This window comes from Spermophilus citellus (genome assembly GCF_964194105.1).
Source record: "Spermophilus citellus genome assembly, chromosome: 5".
Lineage (NCBI taxonomy): Eukaryota > Metazoa > Chordata > Mammalia > Rodentia > Sciuridae > Spermophilus > Spermophilus citellus.
In genome coordinates this window covers 31,729,232-31,752,224 of record NC_138186.1, presented here as the reverse complement: position 1 = coordinate 31,752,224, position 22,993 = coordinate 31,729,232, and positions in this window count along the sequence as shown.

Here is a 22,993-nt window from a genome sequence, read left to right as displayed (position 1 = left end):
TCAAGAGGAAACAAAACATAGAGATAGAACATTAGAACATGAAACTACATTATTGTGTCAAGTTTCAAGGAGCTAGCACAAACCGTGTTGGATTTAGAGTTCCAAATACATCTATCAATATAGGAGAAAACAGAGTGAAACCTAAAAATTCAAACTGTTACTGGAAACGAACGCTTCAACATAGAAGAATGAAATTTGGGGAACCAAGTCAGCTTAGTGTACTGATAATTACCTGAAAGTATCATCCAGTTTGGGTGAAAAAATATTTGCTGAGATTTCTGGAGATTCGAAATTTTTGGACGCTTGGCAACCCGTTTCCATGAAAGTGTTTCTCCCAGTCACTGCTAAGGGCTACATCAAGAGGAAACAAAACATAGAGACAGAACGTGAAACTACTTTATTGTGTCAAGTTTCAAGAAGCTAGCACAAACCGTGTTGTATTTAGAGTTCCAAATACATCTATCAATATAGGAGAAAACAGAATGAAACCTAAAAATTCAAACTGTTACTGGAAATGAACGCTTCAACATAGAGAACGAAGTTTCGGGAACCAAGTCGCCTTAGTGTACTGATCATTACCTGAAACTATCATCAAGTTTGGGTGAAAAAATATTTGCTGAGATTTCTGGAGATTCGTAATTTTTGGATGCTTGGCAACACCTTTCCATGAAAGTGTTTCTCGCCAGTCACTGCTTAGGGCTACATCAAGAGGAAACAAAACATAGAGATAGAATGTGAAACTACTTTATTGTGTCAAGTTTCAAGAAGCTAGCACAAACCGTGTTGGATTTAGAGTTCCAAATACATCTATCAATATAGGAGAAAACAGAGTGAAACCTAAAAATTCAAACTGTTACTGGAAACGAACGCTTCAACATAGAAGAATGAAATTTGGGGAACCAAGTCAGCGTAGTGTACTGATCATTACCTGAAAGTATCATCCAGTTTGGGTGAACATATATTTGCTGAGATTTCTGGAGATTCGTAATATGTGGACGCTTGGCAATCCCTTTATATGGAAGTGTTTCTCGCCAGTCACTGCTTAGGGCTACATCAAGAGGAAACAAAACATAGAGATAGAACGTGAAACTACATTATAGTGTCAAGTTTCAAGAAGCTAGCACAAACCGTGTTGGATTTAGAGTTCCAAATACATCTATCAATATAGGAGAAAACAGAGTGAAACCTACAAATTCAAACTGTTCCTGGAAACGAACGCTACAACATAGAAGAACGAAATTTGGTGAACCAAGTCAGCTTAGTGTACTGATCATTACCTGAAAGTATCATCCAGTTTGGGTGAAAAAATATTTGCTGAGATTTCTGGAGATTCGTAATTTTTGGACGCTTGGCAACCCCTTTATATGGAAGTGTTTCTCGCCAGTCACTGTTTAGGGCTACATCAAGAGGAAACAAAACATAGAGAGAGAACGTGAAACTACATTATTGTGTCAAGTTTTAAAAAGCTAGCACAAACCGTGTTGGATTTAGAGTTCCAAATACATCTATCAATATAGGAGAAAACAGAGTGAAACCTAAAAATTCAAACTGTTACTGGAAACGAACGCTTCAACATAGAAGAATGAAATTTGGGGAACCAAGTCAGCTTAGTGTACTGATCATTACCTGAAAGTATCTTCCAGTTTGGGTGAAAAAATATTTGCTGAGATTTCTGGAGATTCGTAATTTTTGGACGCTTGGCAACCCGTTTCCATGAAAGTGTTTCTCCCAGTCACTGCTAAGGGCTACATCAACAGGAAACAAAACATAGAGACGGAACGTGAAACAACTTTATTGTGTCAAGTTTCAAGAAGCTAGCATAAACCGTGTTGGATTTAGAGTTCCAAATACATCTATCAATATAGGAGAAAACAGAGTGAAACCTAAAAATTCAAACTGTTACTGGAAACGAACGCTTCAACATAGAAGAATGAAATTTGGGGAACCAAGTCAGCTTAGTGTACTGATCATTACCTGAAAGTATCATCCAGTTTGGGTGAAAAAATATTTGCTGACATTTCTGGAGATTCGTAATTTTTGGAAGCTTGGCAACCCCTTTCCATGAAAGTGTTTTTCGCCAGTCACTGCTTAGGGCTACATCAAGAGGAAACAAAACATGGAGATAGAACGTGAAACTACTTTATTGTGTCAAGTTTCAAGAAGCTAGCACAAACCGTGTTGTATTTAGAGTTCCAAATACATCTATCAATATAGGAGAAAACAGAGTGAAACCTAAAAATTCAAACTGTTCCTGGAAACGAACGCTACAACATAGAAGAACGAAATTTGGTGAACCAAGTCAGCTTAGTGTACTGATCATTACCTGAAAGTATCATCCAGTTTGGGTGAAAAAATATTTGCTGAGATTTCTGGAGATTCGTAATTTTTGGACGCTTGGCAACCCCTTTATATGGAAGTGTTTCTCGCCAGTCAGTGCTTAGGGCTACATCAAGAGGAAACAAAACATAGAGATAGAACGTGAAACTACATTATTTTGTCAAGTTTCAAGAAGCTAGCACAAACCGTGTTGGATTTAGAGTTCCAAATACATCTATCAATATAGGAGAAAACAGAGTGAAACCGAAAAATTCAAACTGTTACTGGAAACGAACGCTTCAACATAGAAGAACGAAATTTGGTGAACCAAGTGGGCTTGGTGTACTGATCATTACCTGAAAGTATCATCCAGTTTGGGTGAAAAAATATTTGCTGAGATTTCTGGAGATTCGTAATTTTTGGACGCTTGGCAACCCCTTTATATGGAAGTGTTTCTCGCCAGTCACTGCTTAGGGCTACATCAAGAGGAAACAAAACATAGAGACAGAACGTGAAACTACATTATTGTGTCAAGTTTCAAGAAGCTAGCACAAACCGTGTTGGATTTAGAGTTCCAAATACATCTATCAATATAGGAGAAAACAGAGTGAAACCTAAAAATTCAAACTGTTACTGGAAACGAACGCTTCAACATAGAAGAATGAAAATTGGGGAACCAAGTGGGCTTAGTGTACTGATCATTACCTGAAAGTATCATCCAGTTTGGGTGAAAAAATATTTGCTGAGATTTCTGGAGATTCGTAATTTTTGGACGCTTGGCAACCCGTTTCCATGAAAGTGTTTCTCGCCAGTCACTGCTAAGGGCTACATCAAGAGGAAACAAAACATAGAGACAGAACGTGAAACAACTTTATTGTGTCAAGTTTCAAGAAGCTAGCACAAACCGTGTTGGATTTAGAGTTCCAAATACATCTATCAATATAGGAGAAAATAGAGTGAAACCTAAAAATTGAAACTGTTACTGGAAATGAACGCTTCAACATAGAAGGACGAAGTTGCGGGAACCAAGTCGCCTTAGTGTACTGATCATTACCTGAAAGTATCATCCAGTTTGGGTGAAAAAATATTTGCTGAGATTTCTGGAGATTCGTAATTTTTGGACGCTTGGCAACCCCTTTATATGGAAGTGTTTCTCGCCAGTCACTGCTTAGGGCTACATCAAGAGGAAACAAAACATAGAGATAGAACGTGAAACTACATTATTGTGTCAAGTTTCAAGAAGCTAGCACAAACCGTGTTGGATTTAGAGTTCCAAATACATCTATCAATATAGGAGAAAACAGAGTGAAACCTAAAAATTCAAACTGTTACTGGAAACGAACGCTTCAACATAGAAAAATGAAATTTGGGGAACCAAGTCAGCTTAGTGTACTGATCATTACCTGAAAGTATCATCCAGTTTGGGTGAAAAAATATTTGCTGAGATTTCTGGAGATTCGAAATTTTTGGACGCTTGGCAACCCGTTTCCATGAAAGTGTTTCTCCCAGTCACTGCTAAGGGCTACATCAAGAGGAAACAAAAGATAGAGACAGAACGTGAAACTACTTTATTGTGTCAAGTTTCAAGAAGCTAGCACAATCCGTGTTGGATTTAGAGTTCCAAATACATCTATCAATATAGGAGAAAACAGAATGAAACCTAAAAATTCAAACTGTTACTGGAAATGAACGCTTCAACATAGAAGAACGAAGTTTCGGGAACCAAGTCGCCTTAGTGTACTGATCATTACCTGAAACTATCATCAAGTTTGGGTGAAAAAACTATTTGCTGAGATTTCTGGAGATTCGTAATTTTTGGATGCTTGGCAACCCCTTTCCATGAAAGTGTTTCTCGCCAGTCACTGCTTAGGGCTACATCAAGAGGAAACAAAACATAGAGATAGAACGTGAAACTACTTTATTGTGTCAAGTTTCAAGAAGCTAGCACAAACCGTGTTGGATATAGAGTTCCAAATACATCTATCAATATAGGAGAAAACAGAGTGAAACCTAAAAATTCAAACTGTTACTGGAAACGAACGCTTCAACATAGAAGGACGAAGTTGCGGGAACCAAGTCGCCTTAGTGTACTGATCATTACCTGAAAGTATCATCCAGTTTGGATGAAAAAATATTTGCTGACATTTCTGGAGATTCGTAATTTTTGGAAGCTTGGCAACCCATTTCCATGAAAGTGTTTCTCGCCAGTCACTGCTTAGGGCTACATCAAGAGGAAACAAAACATGGAGATAGAACGTGAAACTACTTTATTGTGTCAAGTTTCAAGAAGCTAGCACAAACCGTGTTGTATTTAGAGTTCCAAATACATCTATCAATATAGGAGAAAACAGAGTGAAACCTAAAAATTCAAACTGTTCCTGGAAACGAACGCTACAACATAGAAGAACGAAATTTGGTGAACCAAGTCAGCTTAGTGTACTGATCATTACCTGAAAGTATCATCCAGTTTGGGTGAAAAAATATTTGCTGAGATTTCTGGAGATTCGTAATTTTTGGACGCTTGGCAACCCCTTTATATGGAAGTGTTTCTCGCCAGTCAGTGCTTAGGGCTACATCAAGAGGAAACAAAACATAGAGATAGAACGTGAAACTACATTATTGTGTCAAGTTTCAAGAAGCTAGCACAAACCGTGTTGTATTTAGAGTTCCAAATACATCTATCAATATAGGACAAAACAGAGTGAAACCGAAAAATTCAAACTGTTACTGGAAACGAACGCTACAACATAGAAGAACGAAATTTGGTGAACCAAGTCAGCTTAGTGTACTGATCATTACCTGAAAGTATCATCCAGTTTGGGTGAAAAAATATTTGCTGAGATTTCTGGAGATTCGTAATTTTTGGACGCTTGGCAACCCCTTTATATGGAAGAGTTTCTCGCCAGTCACTGCTTAGGGCTACATCAAGAGGAAACAAAACATAGAGATAGAACATTAGAACATGAAACGACATTATTGTGTCAAGTTTCAAGAAGCTAGCACAAACCGTGTTGGATTTAGAGTTCCAAATACATCTATCAATATAGGAGAAAACAGAGTGAAACCTAAAAATTCAAACTGTTACTGGAAACGAACGCTTCAACATAGAAGAATGAAATTTGGGGAACCAAGTCAGCTTAGTGTACTGATCATTACCTGAAAGTATCATCCAGTTTGGGTGAAAAAATATTTGCTGAGATTTCTGGAGATTCGTAATTTTTGGACGCTTGGCAACCCGTTTCAATGAAAGTGTTTCTCCCAGTCACTGCTAAGGTCTACATCCAGAGGAAACAAAACATAGAGACAGAACGTGAAACTACTTTATTGTGTCAAGTTTCAAGAAGCTAGCACAAACCGTGTTGGATTTAGAGTCCCAAATACATCTATCAATATAGGAGAAAACAGAATGAAACCGAAAAATTCAAACTGTTACTGGAAATGAACGCTTCAACATAGAAGCACCAAGTTTCGGAAACCAAGTCGCCTTAGTGTACTGATCATTACCTGAAACTATCATCAAGTTTGGGTGAAAAAATATTTGCTGAGATTTCTGGAGATTCGTAATTTTTGGATGCTTGGCAACCCCTTTCCATGAAAGTGTTTCTCGCCAGTCACTGCTTAGGGCTACATCAAGAGGAAACAAAACATAGAGATAGAACCTGAAACTACTTTATTGTGTCAAGTTTCAAGAAGTTAGCACAAACTGTGTTGGATTTAGAGTTCCAAATACATCTATCAATATAGGAGAAAACAGAGTGAAACCTAAAAATTCAAACTGTTACTGGAAACGAACGCTTCAACATAGAAGAATGAAATTTGGGGAACCAAGTCAGCTTAGTGTACTGATCATTACCTGAAAGTATCATCCAGTTTGGGTGAAAAAATATTTGCTGAGATTTCTGGAGATTCGAAATTTTTGGACGCTTGGCAACCCGTTTCAATGAAAGTGTTTCTCCCAGTCACTGCTAAGGGCTACATCAAGAGGAAACAAAACATAGAGACAGAACGTGAAACTACTTTATTGTGTCAAGTTTCAAGAAGCTAGCACAAACCGTGTTGGATTTAGAGTTCCAAATACATCTATCAATATAGGAGAAAACGGAATGAAACCTAAAAATTCAAACTGTTACTGGAAATGAACGCTTCAACATAGAAGAACGAAGTTTCGGGAACCAAGTCGCCTTAGTGTACTGATCATTACCTGAAACTATCATCAAGTTTGGGTGAAAAAATATTTGCTGAGATTTCTGGAGATTCGTAATTTTTGGATGCTTGGCAACCCCTTTCCATGAAAGTGTTTCTCGCCAGTCACTGCTTAGGGCTACATCAAGAGGAAACAAAACATAGAGATAGAACGTGAAACTACTTTATTGTGTCAAGTTTCAAGAAGCTAGCACAAACCGTGTTGGATTTAGAGTTCCAAATACATCTATCAATATAGGAGAAAACAGAGTGAAACCTAAAAATTCAAACTGTTACTGGAAACGAACGCTTCAACATAGAAGAATGAAATTTGGGGAACCAAGTCAGCTTATTGTACTGATCATTACCTGAAAGTATCATCCAGTTTGGGTGAAAATATATTTGCTGAGATTTCTGGAGATTCGTAATATTTGGACGCTTGGCAATCCCTTTATATGGAAGTGTTTCTCGCCAGTCACTGCTTAGGGCTACATCAAGAGGAAACAAAACAGAGAGATAGAACGTGAAACTATATTATAGTGTCAAGTTTCAAGAAGCTAGCACAATCCGTGTTGGATTTAGAGTTCCAAATACATCTATCAATATAGGTGAAAATAGAGTGAAACCTAAAAATTCAAACTGTTACTGGAAATGAACGCTTCAACATAGAAGGACGAAGTTGCGGGAACCAAGTCGCCTTAGTGTACTGATCATTACCTGAAAGTATCATCCAGTTTGGATGAAAAAATATTTGCTGAGATTTCTGGAGATTCGTAATTTTTGGACTCTTGGCAACCCCTTTATATGGAAGTGTTTCTCGCCAGTCACTGCTTAGGGCTACATCAAGAGGAAACAAAACATAGAGATAGAACGTGAAACTACATTATTGTGTCAAGTTTCAAGAAGCTAGCACAAACCGTGTTGTATTTAGAGTTCCAAATACATCTATCAATATAGGAGAAAACAGAGTGAAACCTAAAAATTCAAACTGTTCCTGGAAACGAACGCTACAACATAGAAGAACGAAATTTGGTGAACCAAGTCAGCTTAGTGTACTGATCATTACCTGAAAGTATCATCCAGTTTGGGTGAAAAGATATTTGCTGAGATTTCTGGAGATTCGTAATATTTGGACGCTTGGCAACCCCTTTATATGGAAGTGTTTCTCGCCAGTCAGTGCTTAGGGCTACATCAAGAGGAAACAAAACATAGAGATAGAACGTGAAACTACATTTTGTGTCAAGTTTCAAGAAGCTAGCACAAACCGTGTTGTATTTAGAGTTCCAAATACATCTATCAATATAGGAGAAAACAGAGTGAAACCGAAAAATTCAAACTGTTACTGGAAACGAACGCTACAACATAGAAGAACGAAATTTGGTGAACCAAGTCAGCTTAGTGTACTGATCATTACCTGAAAGTATCATCCAGTTTGGGTGAAAAAATATTTGCTGAGATTTCTGGAGATTCGTAATTTTTGGACGCTTGGCAACCCTTTATATGGAAGTGTTTCTCGCAAGTCACTGCTTAGGGCTACATCAAGAGGAAACAAAACATAGAGATAGAACATTAGAACATGAAACTACATTATTGTGTCAAGTTTCAAGAAGGTAGCACAAACCGTGTTGGATTTAGAGTTCCAAATACATCTATCAATATAGGAGAAAACAGAGTGAAACCTAAAAATTCAAACTGTTACTGGAAACGAACGCTTCAACATAGAAGAATGAAATTTGGGGAACCAAGTCAGCTTAGTGTACTGATCATTACCTGAAAGTATCATCCAGTTTGGGTGAAAAAATATTTGCTGAGATTTCTGGAGATTCGTAATATTTGGACGCTTGGCAATCCCTTTATATGGAAGTGTTTCTCGCCAGTCACTGCTTAGGGCTACATCAAGAGGAAACAAAACATAGAGATAGAACGTGAAACTACATTATTGTGTCAAGTTTCAAGAAGCTAGCACAAACCGTGTTGGATTTAGAGTTCCAAATACATCTATCAATATAGGCGAAAATAGAGTGAAACCTAAAAATTCAAACTGTTACTGGAAATGAACGCTTCAACATAGAAGGACGAAGTTGCGGGAACCAAGTCGCCTTAGTGTACTGATCATTACCTGAAAGTATCATCCAGTTTGGATGAAAAAATATTTGCTGAGATTTCTGGAGATTCGAAATTTTTGGACGCTTGGCAACCCGTTTCCATGAAAGTGTTTCTCCCAGTAACTGCTAAAGGCTACATCAAGAGGAAACAAAACGTAGAGACAGAACGTGAAACTACTTTATTGTGTCAAGTTTCAAGAAGCTAGCACAAACCGTGTTGGATTTAGAGTTCCAAATACATCTATCAATATAGGAGAAAACAGAATGAAACCTAAAAATTCAAACTGTTACTGGAAATGAACGCTTCAAGATAGAAGGACGAAGTTTCGGGAACCAAGTCGCCTTAGTGTACTGATCATTACCTGAAACTATCATCAAGTTTGGGTGAAAAAATATTTGCTGAGATTTCTGGAGATACGTAATTTTTGGAAGCTTGGCAGCCCCTTTCCATGAAAGTGTTTATCGCCCGTCACTGCTTAGGGGTACATCAAGAGGAAACAAAACGTAGAGATAGAAGATGAAACTACATTATTGTGTCAAGTTTAAAGAAGCTAGCACAAACCGTGTTGTATTTAGAGTTCCAAATACATCTATCAATATAGGAGAAAACAGAGTGAAACCTAAAAATTCAAACTGTTACTGGAAACGAACGCTTCAACATAGAAGAACAAAGTTTCAGGAACCAAGTCGCCTTAGTGTACTGATCATTACCTGAAAGTATCATCCAGTTTGGGTGAAAAAATATTTGCTGAGATTTCTGGAGATTCGTAATTTTTGGACGCTTGGCAACCCCTTTATATGGAAGTGTTTCTCTCCAGTCATTGCTTAGGGCTACATCAAGAGGAAACAAAACATAGAGATAGAACGTGAAACTACATTATTGTGTCAAGTTTCAAGAAGCTAGCACAAACCGTGTTGGATTTAGAGTTCCAAATACATCTATCAATATAGGAGAAAACAGAGTGAAACCGAAAAATTCAAACTGTTACTGGGAACGAACGCTTCAACATAGAAGAACGAAATTTGGTGAACCAAGTGGGCTTAGTGTACTGATCATTACCTGAAAGGATCATCAAGTTTGGGTGAAAAAATATTTGCTGAGATTTCTGGAGATTCGTAATTTTTGGACGCTTGGCAACCCCTTTATATGGAAGTGTTTCTCGCCAGTCACTGCTTAGGGCTACATCAAGAGGAAACAAAACATAGAGATAGAACGTGAAACTACATTATTGTGTCACGTTTCAAGAAGCTAGCACAAACCGCGTTGGATTTAGAGATCCAAATACATCTATCAATATAGGAGAAAGCAGAGTGAAACCTAAAAATTCAAACTGTTACTGGAAACGAACGCTTCAACATAGAAGAACGAAATTTGGTGAACCAAGTGGGCTTAGTGTTCTGATCATTACCTGAAAGTTTCATCCAGTTTGGGTGAAAAAATATTTGCTGAGATTTCTGGAGATTCGTAATTTTTGGACGCTTGGCAACCCGTTTCCATGAAAGTGTTTCTCGCCAGTCACTGCTAAGGGCTACATCAAGAGGAAACAAAACATAGAGACAGAACGTGAAACTACTTTATTGCGTCAAGTTTCAAGAAGCTAGCACAAACCGTGTTGGATTTAGAGTTCCAAATACATCTATCAATATAGGAGAAAATAGATTGAAACCTAAAAATTCAAACTGTTACTGGAAATGAACGCTTCAACATAGAAGGACGAAGTTGCGGGAACCAAGTTGCCTTAGTGTACTGATCATTACCTGAAAGTATCATCCAGTTTGGGTGAAAAAATATTTGCTGAGATTTCTGGAGATTCGTAATTTTTGGACGCTTGGCAACCCCTTTATATGGAAGTGTTTCTCGCCAGTCACTGCTTAGGGCTACATCAAGAGGAAACAAAACATAGAGAGAGAACGTGAAACTACATTATTCTGTCAAGTTTCAAGAAGCTAGCACAAACCGTGTTGGATTTAGAGTTCCAAATACATCTATCAATATAGGAGAAAACAGAGTGAAACCTAAAAATTCAAACTGTTACTGGAAACGAACGCTTCAACATAGAAGAATGAAATTTGGGGAACCAAGTCAGCTTAGTGTACTGATCATTACCTGAAAGTATCATCCAGTTTGGGTGAAAAAATATTTGCTTTCTGGAGATTCTTAATTTTTGGACGCTTGGCAACCCATTTCCATGAAAGTGTATCTCCCAGTCACTGCTAAGGGCTACATCAAGAGGAAACAAAACATAGAGACAGAACGTGAAACTACTTTATTGTGTCAAGTTTCAAGAAGCTAGCACAAACCGTGTTGGATTTAGAGTTCCAAATACATCTATCAATATAGGAGAAAACAGAATGAAACCTAAAAATTCAAACTGTTACTGGAAATGAACGCTTCAACATAGAAGAACGAAGTTTCGGGAACCAAGTCGCCTTAGTGTACTGATCATTACCTGAAAGTATCATCCAGTTTGGGTGAAAAAATATTTGCTGAGATTTCTGGAGATTCGTAATTTTTGGACGCTTGGCAACCCGTTTCAATGAAAGTGATTCTCCCAGTCACTGCTAAGGGCTACATCAAGAGGAAACAAAACATAGAGACAGAACGTGAAACTACTTTATTGTGTCAAGTTTCAAGAAGCTAGCACAAACCGTGTTGGATTTAGAGTTCCAAATACATCTATCAATTTAGGAGAAAACAGAATGAAACCTAAAAATTCAAACTGTTACTGGAAATGAACGCTTCAACATAGAAGGACGAAGTTGCGGGAACCAAGTCGCCTTAGTGTACTGATCATTACCTGAAAGTATCATCCAGTTTGGGTGAAAAAATATTTGCTGAGATTTCTGGAGATTCGTAATTTTTGGACGCTTGGCAACCCCTTTATATGGAAGTGTTTCTCGCCAGTCAGTGCTTAGGGCTACATCAAGAGGAAACAAAACATAGAGATAGAACGTGAAACTACATTATTGTGTCAAGTTTCAAGAAGCTAGCACAAACCGTGTTGTATTTAGAGTTCCAAATACATCTATCAATATAGGAGAAAACAGAGTGAAACCTAAAAATTCAAACTGTTACTGGAAACGAACGCTTCAACATAGAAGAACGAAATTTGGTGATCCAAGTGGGCTTAGTGTACTGATCATTACCTGAAAGGATCATCCAGTTTGGGTGAAAAAATATTTGCTGAGATTTCTGGAGATTCGTAATTTTTGGACGCTTGGCAACCCCTTTATATGGAAGTGTTTCTCGCCAGTCACTGCTTAGGGCTACATCAAGAGGAAACAAAACATAGAGATAGAACGTGAAACTACATTATTGTGTCAAGTTTCAAGAAGCTAGCACAAACCGCGTTGGATTTAGAGATCCAAATACATCTATCAATATAGGAGAAAACAGAGTGAAACCTAAAAATTCAAACTGTTACTGGAAACGAACGCTTCAACATAGAAGAATGAAATTTGGGGAACCAAGTCAGCTTAGTGTACTGATCATTACCTGAAAGTATCATCCAGTTTGGGTGAAAAAATATTTGCTGAGATTTCTGGAGATTCGTAATTTTTGGACGCTTGGCAACCCGTTTCCATGAAAGTGTTTCTCCCAGTCACTGCTAAGGCCTACATCAAGAGGAAACAAAACATAGAGACATAACGTGAAACTACTTTATTGTGTCAAGTTTCAAGAAGCTAGCACAAACCGTGTTGGATTTAGAGTTCCAAATACATCTATCAATATAGGAGAAAACAGAATGAAACCTAAAAATTCAAACTGTTACTGGAAATGAACGCTTCAACATAGAAGAACGAAGTTTTGGGAACCAAGTCGCCTTAGTGTACTGATCATTACCTGAAACTATCATCAAGTTTGGGTGAAAAAATATTTGCTGAGATTTCTGGAGATTCGTAATTTTTGGATGCTTGGCAACCCCTTTCCATGAAAGTGTGTCTCGCCAGTCACTGCTTAGGGCTACATCAAGAGGAAACAAAACATAGAGATAGAACCTGAAACTACTTTATTGTGTCAAGTTTCAAGAAGTTAGCACAAACCGTGTTGTATTTAGAGTTCCAAATACATCTATCAATATAGGAGAAAACAGAGTGAAACCTAAAAATTCAAACTGTTACTGGAAAAGAACGCTTCAACATAGAAGAACGAAATTTGGTGAACCAAGTGGGCTTAGTGTTCTGATCATTACCTGAAAGGATCATCCAGTTTGTGTGAAAAAATATTTGCTGAGATTTCTGGAGATTCGTAATTTTTGGACGCTTGGCAACCCGTTTCCATGAAAGTGTTTCTCGCCAGTCACTGCTAAGGGCTACATCAAGAGGAAACAAAACATAGAGACAGAACGTGAAACTACTTTATTGCGTCAAGTTTCAAGAAGCTAGCACAAACCGTGTTGGATTTAGAGTTCCAAATACATCTATCAATATAGGAGAAAATAGAGTGAAACCTAAAAATTCAAACTGTTACTGAAAATGAACGCTTCAACATAGAAGGACGAAGTTGCGGGAACCAAGTCGCCTTAGTGTACTGATCATTACCTGAAAGTATCATCCAGTTTGGGTGAAAAAATATTTGCTGAGATTTCTGGAGATTCGTAATTTTTGGACGCTTGGCAACCCCTTTATATGGAAGTGTTTCTCGCCAGTCACTGCTTAGGGCTACATCAAGAGGAAACAAAACATAGAGAGAGAACGTGAAACTACATTATTGTGTCAAGTTTCAAGAAGCTAGCACAAACCGTGTTGTATTTAGAGTTCCAAATACATCTATCAATATAGGAGAAAACAGAGTGAAACCTAAAAATTCAAACTGTTACTGGAAACGAACGCTTCAACATAGAAGAATGAAATTTGGGGAACCAAGTCAGCTTAGTGTACTGATCATTACCTGAAAGTATCATCCAGTTTGGGTGAAAAAATATTTGCTGAGATTTCTGGAGATTCGTAATTTTTGGACGCTTGGCAACCCGTTTCCATGAAAGTGTTTCTCCCAGTCACTGCTAAGGCCTACATCAAGAGGAAACAAAACATAGAGACATAACGTGAAACTACTTTATTGTGTCAAGTTTCAAGAAGCTAGCACAAACCGTGTTGGATTTAGAGTTCCAAATACATCTATCAATATAGGAGAAAACAGAATGAAACCTAAAAATTCAAACTGTTACTGGAAATGAACGCTTCAACATAGAAGAACGAAGTTTCGGGAACCAAGTCGCCTTAGTGTACTGATCATTACCTGAAACTATCATCAAGTTTGGGTGAAAAAATATTTGCTGAGATTTCTGGAGATTCGTAATTTTTGGATGCTTGGCAACCCCTTTCCATGAAAGTGTTTCTCGCCAGTCACTGCTTAGGGCTACATCAAGAGGAAACAAAACATAGAGATAGAACCTGAAACTACTTTATTGTGTCAAGTTTCAAGAAGTTAGCACAAACCGTGTTGTATTTAGAGTTCCAAATACATCTATCAATATAGGAGAAAACAGAGTGAAACCTAAAAATTCAAACTGTTACTGGAAATGAACGCTTCAACATAGAAGAACGAAATTTGGTGAACCAAGTGGGCTTAGTGTTCTGATCATTACCTGAAAGTTTCATCCAGTTTGGGTGAAAAAATATTTGCTGAGATTTCTGGAGATTCGTAATTTTTGGACGCTTGGCAACCCGTTTCCATGAAAGTGTTTCTCGCCAGTCACTGCTAAGGGCTACATCAAGAGGAAACAAAACATAGAGAGAGAACGTGAAATTACATTATTCTGTCAAGTTTCAAGAAGCTAGCACAAACCGTGTTGGATTTAGAGTTCCAAATACATCTATCAATATAGGAGAAAACGGAATGAAACCTAAAAATTCAAACTGTTACTGGAAACGAACGCTTCAACATAGAAGAATGAAATTTGGGGAACCAAGTCAGCTTAGTGTACTGATCATTACCTGAAAGTATCATCCAGTTTGGGTGAAAAAATATTTGCTGAGATTTCTGGAGATTCGTAATTTTTGGACGCTTGGCAACCCGTTTCCATGAAAGTGTTTCTCCCAGTCACTGCTAAGGGCTACATCAAGAGGAAACAAAACATAGAGACAGAACGTGAAACTACTTTATTGTGTCAAGTTTCAAGAAGCTAGCACAAACCGTGTTGGATTTAGAGTTCCAAATACATCTATCAATATAGGAGAAAACAGAATGAAACCTAAAATTCAAACTGTTACTGGAAATGAACGCTTCAACATAGAAGAACGAAATTTCGGGAACCAAGTCGCCTTAGTGTACTGATCATTACCTGAAACTATCATTAAGTTTGGGTGAAAAAATATTTGCTGAGATTTCTGGAGATTCGTAATTTTTGGACGCTTGGCAACCCCTTTATATGGAAGTGTTTCTCGCCAGTCACTGCTTAGGGCTACATCAAGAGGAAACAAAACATAGAGATAGAACGTTAAACTACATTATTGTGTCAAGTTTCAAGAAGCTAGCACAAACCGTGTTGGATTTAGAGTTCCAAATACATCCATCAATATAGGAGAAAACAGAGTGAAACCTAAAAATTCAAACTGTTACTGGAAACGAACGCTTCAACATAGAAGAACGAAGTTTCGGGAACCAAGTCGCCTTAGTGTACTGATCATTACCTGAAACTATCATCAAGTTTGGGTGAAAAAATATTTGCTGAGATTTCTGGAGATTCGTAATTTTTGGATGCTTGGCAACCCCTTTCCATGAAAGTTTTTCTCGCCAGTCACTGCTTAGGGCTACATCAAGAGGAAACAAAGCATAGAGATAGAACGTGAAACTACTTTATTGTGTCAAGTTTAAAGAAGCTAGCACAAACCGTGTTGTATTTAGAGTTCCAAATACATCTATCAATATAGGAGAAAACAGAGTGAAACCTAAAAATTCAAACTGTTACTGGAAACGAACGCTTCAACATAGAAGAACGAAGTTTTGGGAACCAAGTCGCCTTAGTGTACTGATCATTACCTGAAACTATCATCAAGTTTGGGTGAAAAAATATTTGCTGAGATTTCTGGAGATTCGTAATTTTTGGATGCTTGGCAACCCCTTTCCATGAAAGTGTTTCTCGCCAGTCACTGCTTAGGGCTACATCAAGAGGAAACAAAACATAGAGATAGAACTTGAAACTACTTTATTGTGTCAAGTTTCAAGAAGCTAGCACAAACCGTGTTGGATTTAGAGTTCCAAATACATCTATCAATATAGGAGAAAACAGAGTGAAACCTAAAAATTCAAACTGTTACTGGAAACGAACGCTTCAACATAGAAGAATGAAATTTGGGGAACCAAGTCAGCTTAGTGTCCTGATCATTACCTGAAAGTATCATCCAGTTTGGGTGAAAAAATATTTGCTGAGATTTCTGGAGATTCGTAATTTTTGGACGCTTGGCAACCCGTTTCCATGAAAGTGTTTCTCCCAGTCACTGCTAAGGGCTACATCAAGAGGAAACAAAACATAGAGACAGAACGTGAAACTACTTTATTGTGTCAAGTTTCAAGAAGCTAGCACAAACCGTGTTGGATTTAGAGTTCCAAATACATCTATCAATATAGGAGAAAACAGAATGAAACCTAAAAATTCAAACTGTTACTGGAAATGAACGCTTCAACATAGAAGAACGAAGTTTCGGGAACCAAGTCGCCTTAGTGTACTGATCATTACCTGAAACTATCATCAAGTTTGGGTGAAAAAATATTTGCTGAGATTTCTGGAGATTCGTAATTTTTGGATGCTTGGCAACCCCTTTCCATGAAAGTGTTTCTCGCCAGTCACTGCTTAGGGCTACATCAAGAGGAAACAAAGCATAGAGATAGAACGTGAAACTACTTTATTGTGTCAAGTTTCAAGAAGCTAGCACAAACCGTGTTGGATTTAGAGTTCCAAATACATCTATCAATATAGGAGAAAACAGAGTGAAACCTAAAAATTCAAACTGTTAGTGGAAACGAACGCTTCAACATAGAAGAATGAAATTTGGGGAACCAAGTCAGCTTAGAGTACTGATCATTACCTGAAAGTATCATCCAGTTTGGGTGAAAAAATATTTGCTGAGATTTCTGGAGTTTCGTAATTTTTGGACGCTTGGCAACCCCTTTATATGGAAGTGTTTCTCGCCAGTCACTGCTAAGGGCTACATCAAGAGGAAACAAAACATAGAGACAGAACGTGAAACTATTTTATTGCGTCAAGTTTCAAGAAGCTAGCACAAACCGTGTTGGATTTAGAGTTCCAAATACATCTATCAATATAGGAGAAAACGGAATGAAACCTAATAATTCAAACTGTTACTGGAAATGAACGCTTCAACATAGAAGAACGAAGTTTCGGGAACCAAGTCGCCTTAGTGTACTGATCATTACCTGAAACTATCATCAAGTTTGGGTGAAAAAATATTTGCTGAGATTTCTGGAGATACGTAATTTTTGGAAGCTTGGCAGCCCCATTCCATGAAAGTGTTTATCGCCCGTCACTGCTTAGGGGTACATCAAGAGGAAACAAAACGTAGAGATAGAAGATGAAACTACATTATTGTGTCAAGTTTAAAGAAGCTAGCACAAACCGTGTTGTATTTAGAGTTCCAAATACATCTATCAATATAGGAGAAAACAGAGTGAAACCTAAAAATTCAAACTGTTACTGGAAACGAACGCTTCAACATAGAAGAACGAAGTTTCAGGAACCAAGTCGCCTTAGTGTACTGATCATTACCTGAAAGTATCATCCAGTTTGGGTGAAAAAATATTTGCTGAGATTTCTGGAGATTCGTAATTTTTGGACGCTTGGCAACCCCTTTATATGGAAGTGTTTCTCTCCAGTCATTGCTTAGGGCTACATCAAGAGGAAACAAAACATAGAGATAGAACGTGAAACTACATTATTGTGTCAAGTTTCAAGAAGCTAGCACAAACCGTGTTGGATTTAGAGTTCCAAATACATCTATCAATATAGGAGAAAACAGAGTGAAACCGAAAAATTCAAACTGTTACTGGGAACGAACGCTTCAACATAGAAGAACGAAATTTGGTGAACCAAGTGGGCTTAGTGTACTGATCATTACCTGAAAGGATCATCAAGTTTGGGTGAAAAAATATTTGCTGAGATTTCTGGAGATTCGTAATTTTTGGACGCTTGGCAACCCCTTTATATGGAAGTGTTTCTCGCCAGTCACTGCTTAGGGCTACATCAAGAGGAAACAAAACATAGAGATAGAACGTGAAACTACATTATTGTGTCACGTTTCAAGAAGCTAGCACAAACCGCGTTGGATTTAGAGATCCAAATACATCTATCAATATAGGAGAAAGCAGAGTGAAACCTAAAAATTCAAACTGTTACTGGAAACGAACGCTTCAACATAGAAGAACGAAATTTGGTGAACCAAGTGGGCTTAGTGTTCTGATCATTACCTGAAAGTTTCATCCAGTTTGGGTGAAAAAATATTTGCTGAGATTTCTGGAGATTCGTAATTTTTGGACGCTTGGCAACCCGTTTCCATGAAAGTGTTTCTCGCCAGTCACTGCTAAGGGCTACATCAAGAGGAAACAAAACATAGAGACAGAACGTGAAACTACTTTATTGCGTCAAGTTTCAAGAAGCTAGCACAAACCGTGTTGGATTTAGAGTTCCAAATACATCTATCAATATAGGAGAAAATAGATTGAAACCTAAAAATTCAAACTGTTACTGGAAATGAACGCTTCAACATAGAAGGACGAAGTTGCGGGAACCAAGTTGCCTTAGTGTACTGATCATTACCTGAAAGTATCATCCAGTTTGGGTGAAAAAATATTTGCTGAGATTTCTGGAGATTCGTAATTTTTGGACGCTTGGCAACCCCTTTATATGGAAGTGTTTCTCGCCAGTCACTGCTTAGGGCTACATCAAGAGGAAACAAAACATAGAGAGAGAACGTGAAACTACATTATTCTGTCAAGTTTCAAGAAGCTAGCACAAACCGTGTTGGATTTAGAGTTCCAAATACATCTATCAATATAGGAGAAAACAGAGTGAAACCTAAAAATTCAAACTGTTACTGGAAACGAACGCTTCAACATAGAAGAATGAAATTTGGGGAACCAAGTCAGCTTAGTGTACTGATCATTACCTGAAAGTATCATCCAGTTTGGGTGAAAAAATATTTGCTTTCTGGAGATTCTTAATTTTTGGACGCTTGGCAACCCGTTTCCATGAAAGTGTATCTCCCAGTCACTTCTAAGGGCTACATCAAGAGGAAACAAAACATAGAGACAGAACGTGAAACTACTTTATTGTGTCAAGTTTCAAGAAGCTAGCACAAACCGTGTTAGATTTAGAGTTCCAAATACATCTATCAATATAGGAGAAAACAGAATGAAACCTAAAAATTCAAACTGTTACTGGAAATGAACGCTTCAACATAGAAGAACGAAGTTTCGGGAAACAAGTCGCCTTAGTGTACTGATCATTACCTGAAAGTATCATCCAGTTTGGGTGAAAAAATATTTGCTGAGATTTCTGGAGATTCGTAATTTTTGGACGCTTGGCAACCCGTTTCAATGAAAGTGATTCTCCCAGTCACTGCTAAGGGCTACATCAAGAGGAAACAAAACATAGAGACAGAACGTGAAACTACTTTATTGCGTCAAGTTTCAAGAAGCTAGCACAAACCGTGTTGGATTTAGAGTTCCAAATACATCTATCAATATAGGAGAAAACAGAATGAAACCTAAAAATTCAAACTGTTACTGGAAATGAACGCTTCAACATAGAAGGACGAAGTTGCGGGAACCAAGTCGCCTTAGTGTACTGATCATTACCTGAAAGTATCATCCAGTTTGGGTGAAAAAATATTTGCTGAGATTTCTGGAGATTCGTAATTTTTGGACGCTTGGCAACCCCTTTATATGGAAGTGTTTCTCGCCAGTCAGTGCTTAGGGCTACATCAAGAGGAAACAAAACATAGAGATAGAACGTGAAACTACATTATTGTGTCAAGTTTCAAGAAGCTAGCACAAACCGTGTTGTATTTAGAGTTCCAAATACATCTATCAATATAGGAGAAAACAGAGTGAAACCTAAAAATTCAAACTGTTACTGGAAATGAACGCTTCAACATAGAAGAACGAAATTTGGTGATCCAAGTGGGCTTAGTGTACTGATCATTACCTGAAAGGATCATCCAGTTTGGGTGAAAAAATATTTGCTGAGATTTCTGGAGATTCGTAATTTTTGGATGCTTGGCAACCCCTTTCCATGAAAGTGTTTCTCGCCAGTCACTGCTTAGGGCTACATCAAAAGGAAACAAAACATAGAGATAGAACCTGAAACTACTTTATTGTGTCAAGTTTCAAGAAGGTAGCACAAACCGTGTTATATTTAGAGTTCCAAATACATCTATCAATATAGGAGAAAACAGAGTGAAACCTAAAAATTCAAACTGTTACTGGAAACGAACGCTTCAACATAGAAGAACGAAATTTGGTGAACCAAGTGGGCTTAGTGTTCTGATCATTACCTGAAAGTTTCATCCAGTTTGGGTGAAAAAATATTTGCTGAGATTTCTGGAGATTCATAATTTTTGGACGCTTGGCAACCCGTTTCCATGAAAGTGTTTCTCGCCAGTCACTGCTAAGGGCTACATCAAGAGGAAACAAAACATAGAGACAGAACGTGAAACTACTTTATTGCGTCAAGTTTCAAGAAGCTAGCACAAACCGTGTTGGATTTAGAGTTCCAAATACATCTATCAATATAGGAGAAAATAGAGTGAAACCTAAAAATTCAAACTGTTACTGAAAATGAACGCTTCAACATAGAAGGACGAAGTTGCGGGAACCAAGTCGCCTTAGTGTACTGATCATTACCTGAAAGTATCATCCAGTTTGGGTGAAAAAATATTTGCTGAGATTTCTGGAGATTCGTAATTTTTGGACGCTTGGCAACCCCTTTATATGGAAGTGTTTCTCGCCAGTCACTGCTTAGGGCTACATCAAGAGGAAACAAAACATAGAGAGAGAACGTGAAACTACATTATTGTGTCAAGTTTCAAGAAGCTAGCACAAACCGTGTTGGATTTAGAGTTCCAAATACTTCTATCAATATAGGAGAAAACAGAGTGAAACCTAAAAATTCAAACTGTTACTGGAAACGAACGCTTCAACATAGAAGAATGAAATTTGGGGAACCAAGTCAGCTTAGTGTACTGATCATTACCTGAAAGTATCATCCAGTTTGGGTGAAAAAATATTTGCTGAGATTTCTGGAGATTCGTAATTTTTGGACGCTTGGCAACCCGTTTCCATGAAAGTGTTTCTCCCAGTCACTGCTAAGGTCTACATCAAGAGGAAACAAAATATAGAGACAGAATATGAAACTACTTTATTGTGTCAAGTTTCAAGAAGCTAGCACAAACCGTGTTGGATTTAGAGTTCCAAATACATCTATCAATATAGGAGAAAACAGAATGAAACCTAAAAATTCAAACTGTTACTGGAAATGAACGCTTCAACATAGAAGAACGAAGTTTCGGGAACCAAGTCGCCTTAGTGTACTGATCATTACCTGAAACTATCATCAAGTTTGGGTGAAAAAATATTTGCTGAGATTTCTGGAGATTCGTAATTTTTGGATGCTTGGCAACCCCTTTCCATGAAAGTGTTTCTCGCCAGTCACTGCTTAGGGCTACATCAAGAGGAAACAAAGCATAGAGATAGAACGTGAAACTACTTTATTGTGTCAAGTTTCAAGAAGCTAGCACAAACCGTGTTGGATTTAGAGTTCCAAATACATCTATCAATATAGGAGAAAACAGAGTGAAACCTAAAAATTCAAACTGTTACTGGAAACGAACGCTTCAACATAGAAGAATGAAATTTGGGGAACCAAGTCAGCTTAGAGTACTGATCATTACCTGAAAGTATCATCCAGTTTGGGTGAAAAAATATTTGCTGAGATTTCTGGAGATTCGTAATTTTTGGACGCTTGGCAACCCCTTTATATGGAAGTGTTTCTCGCCAGTCACTGCTAAGGGGTACATCAAGAGGAAACAAAACATAGAGACAGAACGTGAAACTACTTTATTGCGTCAAGTTTCAAGAAGCTAGCACAAACCGTGTTGGATTTAGAGTTCCAAATACATCTATCAATATAGGAGAAAACGGAATGAAACCTAATAATTCAAACTGTTACTGGAAATGAACGCTTCAACATAGAAGTACGAAGTTTCGGGAACCAAGTCGCCTTAGTGTACTGATCATTACCTGAAACTATCATCAAGTTTGGGTGAAAAAATATTTGCTGAGATTTCTGGAGATACGTAATTTTTGGAAGCTTGGCAGCCCCTTTCCATGAAAGTGTTTATAGCCCGTCACTGCTTAGGGGTACATCAAGAGGAAACAAAACATAGAGATAGAAGATGAAACTATATAATTGTGTCAAGTTTAAAGAAGCTAGCACAAACCGTGTTGTATTTAGAGTTCCAAATACATCTATCAATATAGGAGAAAACAGAGTGAAACCTAAAAATTCAAACTGTTACTGGAAACGAACGCTTCAACATAGAAGAACGAAGTTTCGGGAACCAAGTCGCCTTAGTGTACTGATCCTTACCTGAAAGTATCATCCAGTTTGGGTGAAAAAATATTTGCTGAGATTTCTGGAGATTCGTAATTTTTGGACGCTTGGCAACCCCTTTATATGGAAGTGTTTCTCGCCAGTCACTGCTTAGGGCTACATCAAGAGGAAACAAAACATAGAGATAGAACGTGAAACTACATTATTGTGTCAAGTTTCAAGAAGCTAGCACAAACCGTGTTGGATTTAGAGTTCCAAATACATCTATCAATATAGGAGAAAACAGAGTGAAACCGAAAAATTCAAACTGTTACTGGAAACGAACGCTACAACATAGAAGAATGAAATTTGGGGAACCAAGTCAGCTTAGTGTACTGATCATTACCTGAAAGTATCATCCAGTTTGGGTGAAAAAATATTTGCTGAGATTTCTGGAGATTCGTAATTTTTGGACGCTTGGCAACCCCTTTATATGGAAGTGTTTCTCGCCAGTCACTGCTTAGGGCTACATCAAGAGGAAACAAAACATAGAGATAGAACGTGAAACTACATTATTGTGTCAAGTTTCAAGAAGCTAGCACAAACCGTGTTGGATTTAGAGTTCCAAATACATCTATCAATATAGGAGAAAACAGAGTGAAACCGAAAAATTCAAACTGTTACTGGAAACGAACGCTTCAACATAGAAGAATGAAATTTGGTGAACCAAGTGGGCTTAGTGTACTGATCATTACCTGAAAGTATCATCCAGTTTGGGTGAAAAAATATTTGCTGAGATTTCTGGAGATTCGTCATTTTTGGACGCTTGGCAACCCCTTTATA